The sequence below is a fragment of the Anastrepha ludens genome, chromosome 5 (assembly GCF_028408465.1).
Source record: "Anastrepha ludens isolate Willacy chromosome 5, idAnaLude1.1, whole genome shotgun sequence".
In the NCBI taxonomy this organism is placed as follows: Eukaryota; Metazoa; Arthropoda; class Insecta; order Diptera; family Tephritidae; genus Anastrepha; species Anastrepha ludens.
The window spans coordinates 105,369,523-105,377,982 of record NC_071501.1 but is presented as its reverse complement, the minus strand read 5'-3'; the positions used below and the strand labels follow the sequence as shown (position 1 = coordinate 105,377,982).

Below are 8,460 nucleotides of genomic sequence, written 5' to 3'. Positions count from 1 at the left end.
TATTTTGAAATAAATTATAAATTTATAATATATATAATTAATAATATATAAAACACACGCAAAGCAATGAATGCTGCTAAAGCAAATGAGTTTCACCTTTTCACACCACTCACCAATCAATTACACGAGCAATCAGATTCATTGTAAACAAACAGAGAAAATTTACAACAATCGTACAGAGAGGGAAAAATCGCATGATGGAATTTGGGGAATCTGAAATTTTCAAAGAATTGTTGCATGATATGCCATTTATACCAGGGCGACATGGACAATAGCAACCAGCTCCGTCATTGTGCGAGCGCACAACACACAGCGCAAGTAAAATGTGTGGTATTTCAAGTCGACGTACCGACGAATAAACGTCATGGCACGCAAAGGAATGTGCACGAAAACACACAGACGCACGTGAAGGTAGCATGGTTGGCAGCTTTGTGGCGCTAGTGCTGGTTTGGAACGCATTAATGTTGCGCGTATTTAGAACAGTATGCACTATATTTTTTTACACTTATTGTACGAGATGCGGAAAAGTTATCTGATGGATACGACTAAAAGAAATATATATAATTTATGTGCACAACTTTTTTCTTAATATGGAATTGAAAAAAAGCACGAAGCAATAATTTAAAAAATGAAAAAAAACATTGCATCGGCCGGGAATCGAACCCGGGCCGCCCGCGTGGCAGGCGAGCATTCTACCACTGAACCACCGATGCTTATACAATATTTGAGTACACACCAGTTACTATACTTCAATCACATACTTTTATTTGCTATTAGCATTTCTTGTTATTCGTGCCACAACCCAAACAGTTTAGCAGCCTGTGGGAAAAATGAAATTCAATTGACCGTCATCACTAGAGAACTCTTATGGAAAATTAAGTATTAATCGTCCCCTTAGTATTAAAATAGCCTATAAATTTTTTGATGTTTTGAGAAAATGAATTTCAAACTTTTTGTCGAAAGTAGCTCTCACTCAAATCTCGTTATGTCTGTAAATATTTATTATTTTTTGACTGACGTTTTGACCCACTTTGTGGAACTAGAATTTGAGAAAATTTTGACCACATATAAAATCGACGATGGAGAATCCAAAAATTCAATAAAAAAATAATAGCCTATGAGCACATAGGCTATTGTTATACTAAGGGGACGTAATGGACAATTAATAATTTTAATTGTTGTATGTTAAATTGGGTTACAATTAAGAAAAAAATTGCTGAAAAGTTCTTAATTACTAATTAGGTGTCTGTTTGGACATAATCTAAGACAAACAAATTTTACTCGATTTATATTCATAAAAACTTGCGAGAAGAAAAAATAATTTTTCGTCGGTTCAAAACATATTAAAAATGTAACATAAGTGTGCTTGAATGTGGCGCACATCTTTATATCTATGGAGACTTCACTTCCATGGTGGAAAGAATTTTAGAAAAATGTACGGAAAACAAATGACGAGTCGAAATCAAAGTATAGTTGCGACTAAATGTCTTTATTTGTTCCATTGTAATGTGGATTTGAATTGTCTTAATTAAAAAAATGCTTATTTGTTTTGTCTTAATATTAATTGTGCACAAATGTTTAATCCATAAGTTAAAGATGAGTAGTGGCAAAGCTGGCAAGGCGTAGGAATTTCTTCCTCGCTAATGGAAATACTGGGTTATGCCGGTTATCCACGGAGAAATATGTAGGTATATATTATATACATACGTTTAAGTTTTTCTCCCTTTTTATAAATAAGAAATTGCAAGGACACGCTTTGATAGTTACTTATTTTATATATTTCCATTTATGAGAATATTTTATACAAATAGCCAATACTTAGCAGAGGAGCAAAGCATTATATTAGAAACATAATAGGACGAGCTGAAAAGTTTTAACCCAATTTCCTAGAACCTCAAATAATTTTAATATAGAATTAACAAAAAGTTATAGAATTAAAATTATTATTTTTTATTGCTTTTAATACTTTAACATTTCCGGCTTGCTCTGGTTTATAGTCATTCGACATTCAATAATTATAAAATATAGTTCGTACTCGTAGCTAAATTTTGAACAATTTTAGTCGTTGCTGCTATTAGTAAGCAATTAGAATAAATATTTTTTGAGTGAGAATTTTCTTATATGATTTTTAACTTAAAATCAGCTTTCACTGGAAATAGAACGCCGACAAAAAAGTCATCGCTTTCTGAGGAAAAAATCAGCAAATCATTCTTTGAGTTTAAATCCTCAATAGATAGGTAGTAGATATACAATATTATATAAGTATATAAGGAGATTAAACTTACCAGGACTGGGCAATTGCACTCAGCTATTGTGGTCACCGGGGCACAAGAGTATCCGCGGGAACGAGATACCTGCTCTATTGGTTAGGAGCAGCACCATAAAGAAGGAGCTCCGAGATGAAAAGGTTAATTCGATGGAAAAAAGACATGCTTTCAAGAATATTTTTCGGCGACGTTATTTAATTCAGTCAATGTCGAGGTCACTCGAAAAAAAAGTTGCGATGTGTATCATAAATCGCAAATAAAACCATCTGAAACAAAAAAATCAAACTGCATTTATTATATGTATTTGTTATTTATAAAGCATCTCCGGGAGTATTTTTTTCGATTATTAGACTTTTCGTAGCACTTGAAAGCCAAAAACGAAGTTTCACTCAAAAAAATCGGCTAATTTGTTATTGTAAGATCAATGATTATTAAAAATATGCAAAAAAGTTGGCAGGGATACCTGGCGAATTATGTGAAGATGTACTAAATTTCAAAACAAGTTTCCGAAAAACACTTTCAAGTCGAGTAGGTAGAGAAACTCGGACTCAATTGCTCTTAACTTCTTAAATTTTGCTTCGATGGCTTGAAATTTCGGCACACAATATTTCTCGTGGATCCTTACTGATATATTGTGCATTAGTTTGTAAGTATCGAGATTTTTAAGTTCTCTGATAGAAATAGAATTGTTCGATGAATTAATTCCAGAAAAAAACGTTTCCCACTTTCTTTGCTTACATATTTTTAATCCTATTTCACTATCTATTTATTATTTATTTACTTCAGTATCATCTAAAAATTAACAAATAACAATTTTGAGCAAGAAATTGAACTTCAATTACCATCCTCCAATTTTCCAATGCAAAATTTTTTTGTCAACCACCCTAATGTATGTTTCCGAGCTCACAACCAACATACCCATAACTAGCGCTGCTGCTGCGGCGGCAAAACATTAGTTGAGTTGCTTGCTGACGCCTACTGAACGCCCAGTAGCAAACGATTAAATTCAGTTTAATCATCCACCACGAAAAACGTTTTTCGCTCCCATGCGATTTTTTTTTTCTGTACTGTACTCGTGCAGCATTCTAACTACCCCATACGATTTAATCAAATAGCCCTTTTAACATGGAATATGTGCGAGGCAGTTTACGCTAAAATGCCGAATGCCGCTCATAAAAATACTGTCGTAAATTTTTATGTCTACCTTTTCAACGAAGCACACATACAATTTGTTAATTCATTCATTTATTTTTAATTTCACAGTACAAACACTACGCTCTCCGTAACAGCTGGTATTATATGGCCATTTGTTTTCACATATACATACATACTAACACATATTGCTTACATATGGACCATTGGTGTACGTATGATTCTAATATTTTCTTCTTTGTTTTCTAACAACTGTCTATTGCATTTTCCGCCAGTGATGCTGTCCGTCGCACTACTATTCATGTCTGCCTGGTAAGAATGTTTGTTGTCGTGCCTCCGAAACGCCATCGAAAGAAGAGCAGCATAGCGCTCTCGGCCGGATAAACAAACAATCTGGGTGTAGGTAGCTCTTATTGTAATCTTGTAAAAAGAATGTAGGTAAATGAAGTATCAGTTAGCAGTTGTGTGAATTCCCGTTGGCTCAGTGATGTTGTATTGTGCGCTGCAGCATAAATTTTAACTGGGAGTTAGTGTGTGTGTACATGTCAAAAATTCAATACTAATTCTTCGTTGTTGATATGTACATCGTATAAATGAGGGAAAATTGGTAAACTAATTTAAAAAAATAAAGGAATAAAAATGATTGCGTATGGAAATATAAATTTTAATCTTAAAAATGTTACTAAGCCTAAAAAATACATGCTTGTATATGTATTTGCTTGTACGTAAAATTTGTTTTTAATCTTAAAACTATAGTTTTATTTTCTCTTCTTAATTTTATTTCATCGTGTGTAGGTGTTCACATACGAGCATATATATGTGTGTGCACATACATATGTGTATACAAACGTAAATATTTTGAAAGTAATGAACCTTCATACTAAATAGAAATTGCATAAAAAAATATTGGCACACCAACAAAATAAGAAGCATAAAATTTTTAGATTTAAAAAATAATGCCGTTAGCAATATATGCATGTTTGTATGTATGTATTTAAGTGAAATAAACCAATATTCGATATTAAAAATTCGATTTGGAATAAAAAAAAAAATTGAAAGCAACAGCGCCAAAAAAACATCACATTTTTAGATTTAAAAAATAATGAGATTCACAATACCTATATATACATATGTATGTATGTATTTAAGTGAAATAAATCAATATTTGATATTAAAAATAAAGGTTTTCCAAACAGAGGTGTTATTTTGATATTCAAAGAAAAATGCTATTTTTTAATATAAATGATCGGATGTTTATTTCATTATAAAGAGGAAGGTATGTCATTAATAGTGGAAAATAACATCAGGCAAATGACCACCACAACCACGCTTACAGGACAATATCCTTTTCATGAAATTTTCCATAACCGAATTGCAAAGTGGCTGCCCTATGTCCTCGATAGCCTCACGAGTTCCATCTTTGAGGTCTTGAATCGACCCTGTGCTGTTGGCGTAGACCTTCTCTTTCACGTGGCCCCATATAAAAATGTCAGAAGGTGTTGAATCAAAAGATCTCGGTGGCCAATTGTGATCACCTCTTCGAGAGGTAACACGATCCGGATACTTTTCTCGTAAAAGATCAATGGTTTCGTTGCTTGAGTGGCATGTTGCGCCGTCTTGTTGAAAATAAACGTTGTCCAAATCAATACCATCCAATTCCGGCCATGAAAAATCGTTCATCATCTCTCGATAGCGATAGATAAAACCTGTTATTGGAAAACCCTTTAGGAATTTTAAAGCAAATTTTTTACAGATTAAAAAGTAAAAAGTTTCGCATAGCATAAATAAATAGTAAGATCATCAAAAATTAAAACGAAAAAAACTTAAACTGAAAAAAGACAACTCTCATCGACAATTGCCTATAACCGATAAAAAAAAACAGTTGGTTTCATCCGCAACTATCCAATAAGTGAATTTGTTTAGGATGGTTTTATTATTATTTATTTATTTAGGTTTAATATACAACACTAAAACTAATTAGAAAATATGCGGGTACTAACTCAAATGATTTTAAGTTCAAAAAAGGGTAAACAATAAAACAAAAGATTTTGACTTAGTTATAAAAAAATTCAATTGCAAGGAATAACTGCATTAAATAAAAAAATAGTTTAGGTAAATTATATGTGCACAAATGAAATCTATTTTAATCAAAAAAATACGAAAAAGGTACAGGATTCTAAGGCCAAGCAATAAAAATTGTTTATGCAAAAATATTTTCTTAAAAAAATGGTATATAACGAAAATCTAAAATTTAAAAAATCGTTGCATACTGGAATATAAAAAATTATTTGTTTAAATTAAACCATTACGTCTTCGATTACGAGCGTGTAAGCTTGTCTTTTGACGTGCGTTTAAATATACCTACATATGTTGTTATTTCCTGTGGTCAAATATTTCTCTTGTTAAAGTGTGCGTTGTGCCCGCAAGTACTGCATATCTGACTTTTGTGTGACAGGCACGCACTAAATTGTACTTCGCAAACGCTTTTTTCAGTTGCAGTTTTGGCGCCTGTAATTCAACCACCAATTTGGAGTAAACCAGGAGTATCTTAATGTATCAGCATTATTGATGTAAAACTGATTGCTTAAAAAGAATACCTCCAACTACAGCAAAAAATCTAAAGCCAAGCGGTCGTCATCGAAAATGCTACGATTAACTACATATATCGGCCTTATTCAAGTAATTGGTAAAATAATGTTCCAGATAACTTTTCACAAGTCAGCCGCAATCAATATTTTTATTCTACATGACAAGGTAAAATCCACGCACTGCGCTGGAATCTTATGGCGCTATTAGAGGGGTACCGTTGCACTATAGAGCGATTACATATCAAGTGATCGCAGTATTTTGGAATTTTTTTGAAAATTGGTTGCTTGAGTATAATAAGAAGTAAACTGCGAAAATTAAAAAAAAAATATATTTTTGTTGGGCATTTTTGTACTGAGTTTTTTGAACTGAAATATCTTCGGTTCTTTTTAACATTTATATCCACTATTTCTAATTTCTTTCCTCGCTCAAAATTTTGTTTTACCATTTTTGAAAAGTATTCCCCTCAGATTTGTTCTTACTTTACCCATTGAGAGCTGAGACGATCCTCAGTAATCTCTGAAAGTTTTATAATGGGATTGCCATAACTTTTCGAGTTAAATCCAAATGCGTACAGCGAACCACTGAAAACGAAAGAAAATAGCGACGCTTCGATCGATTTGCACACGGACGTAATATACAAGTACCTAGCGGTTTGCTAGATCAGTATTTTGCAGCATGTCCTCAAAACTTGTAAAACTTATTAGATAATATATAAAAAGTGAGTGGAAAGAAATGGTTAAACAAGAAAAAAAAAAAAGATTTTGCGAGAGAAATCGACTCAATTTTGAAGAGTTGGCCGCCTCGATAAGTCGAAAAAAGACGACTCCGCGGGAGATACAGATAACAAGATGAACTTATTAAATGCCTAGCATGACAAATGCGAAACTATTCTTTTATTGTAACTTTACAGCGTGCAATGTGGGTCCTCATGTACTGAACTTTTACGTTTCATACTATTGTGCAATCGTACTAGAAATAGACATTCCCGTACTAGACATTAGAGATGCGATAAATCACGAACTAGTGCGCATTAAGGCTGTTAATGCAAATTGAAGCCACCATCTTCGTTGCCTACTACATAATCTAATGCGGTATGCAATATACTTGCTCAACACTAGGCAAAGAGGTTAAAGTAGTGCAGTACATACAGAGCGAATCCACATAAGGTGACTTCGGTATAACAGATTATTTGTTTTTCGTTTTTCGTTTTGGTGGTTTGAATGTCAAAGTGTCCTGCTTCTTTGTTTTGCCTTATTTGGTTCTTTACATTCCACATGTTAATGTTATTCTTGCTCTACGCAAGTCACCCTCTATGAACCCCCCTTGGTTAAAATCGAACTTACATACTGAGAAGATGCGAAGAAGAGCGACAACCTGGCGTTTTGAGAGCGTCCAACCTCAGGCGTCACACTCATAACCCAAAACAACAATAAATTAAATCATAAAAAAGTATGTATGAAAAAACTGATTTCTTTTATAAGAATACCTAAAAATTAATGGTTTAAGTTAAAATTTGTTTACTTTTTTTATAATTTTTTTTAACTAAAATAAATTGTAAATATATTTTAAACTAAATAAAGTTCAGAAAAAATAATAATCAACGTTCAATACATTTTTGTCTAGTTTTAATTTTAAGAATAGAAAAAACCAAACTAAAAAACCATTTCTTACATTTTATAATAAAAGAATATCAAGTAAGCCATTAAATTAGAAAATAAAACTATGTATGTATAGATGTATGCATGTATGCATGTATATACTTACCCGCATATACATACAAACATATGCACTTAATGATATTTGATATTTTGCAGCAACGCATTTATGTTATGGGCTTGAATATTTCCAATCTCTACAGAAATTTTGGTTTTATACATAGGAAAATTTGTAATAGATTCAAATTTGAAACTAAATACGTACAAACATATCGCACCCTAAATACAAAAGGGTCACAACTCAAAATTTTCCACACTCGAGCTTGACTTGTTTACAGTAGCACAGAAAACAAACTATGTGACATATCACGCTGAAATTTGCCATGTAAGCTTATAACAGTCCTACCAAAAAACAAAAAAATTATTTTTGCCATATGTCATCCGCGGACCGTTTTATTGATAACGTCTCGTTCATATTTGAGCAGAAGGTACATTTTGAGTTGTGACCCTTTTGTATTTAGGGTGCGATATGTTAATGTGATATATAAGTAGAACTAGATACGACAGTTTTTATAAATAATACTATCAGAAAAAAATATCCGATCCCTTTACTCTCATTTTAATGGATCAATTTTGAATGGCGACATTTTTTGTAGTTAGCGCACAGTGTGTAGATACTCACACATTCTTTTAAAGTAATAATTTATGTATTAAATATTTTTTTTTATATATGAAAGCAGATGCGACCTTAAATAATGTATTTCATAAAACCAATTCCTCTTTTTTTTAATTTTTAT

General features: G+C 32.3%; 1 long non-coding RNA gene and 1 other non-coding gene across 2 annotated transcripts; both read right to left on the bottom strand.

The window, feature by feature from the left end:
- Positions 1–642: 642 nt before the first annotated feature.
- Trnag-gcc (transfer RNA glycine (anticodon GCC)) lies at positions 643–713 on the bottom strand. The gene has a single exon. It is a non-coding gene; the product is annotated as a tRNA-Gly (tRNA).
- Positions 714–1,971: 1,258 nt separating this feature from the next.
- Positions 1,972–3,701, bottom strand: LOC128864260 (uncharacterized). The gene is made up of 3 exons (XR_008454664.1): positions 3,616–3,701; positions 2,286–2,533; positions 1,972–2,185 (listed from the first exon to the last, which is right to left on the bottom strand). It is a non-coding gene; the product is annotated as an uncharacterized LOC128864260 (long non-coding RNA).
- Positions 3,702–8,460: the final 4,759 nt, after the last annotated feature.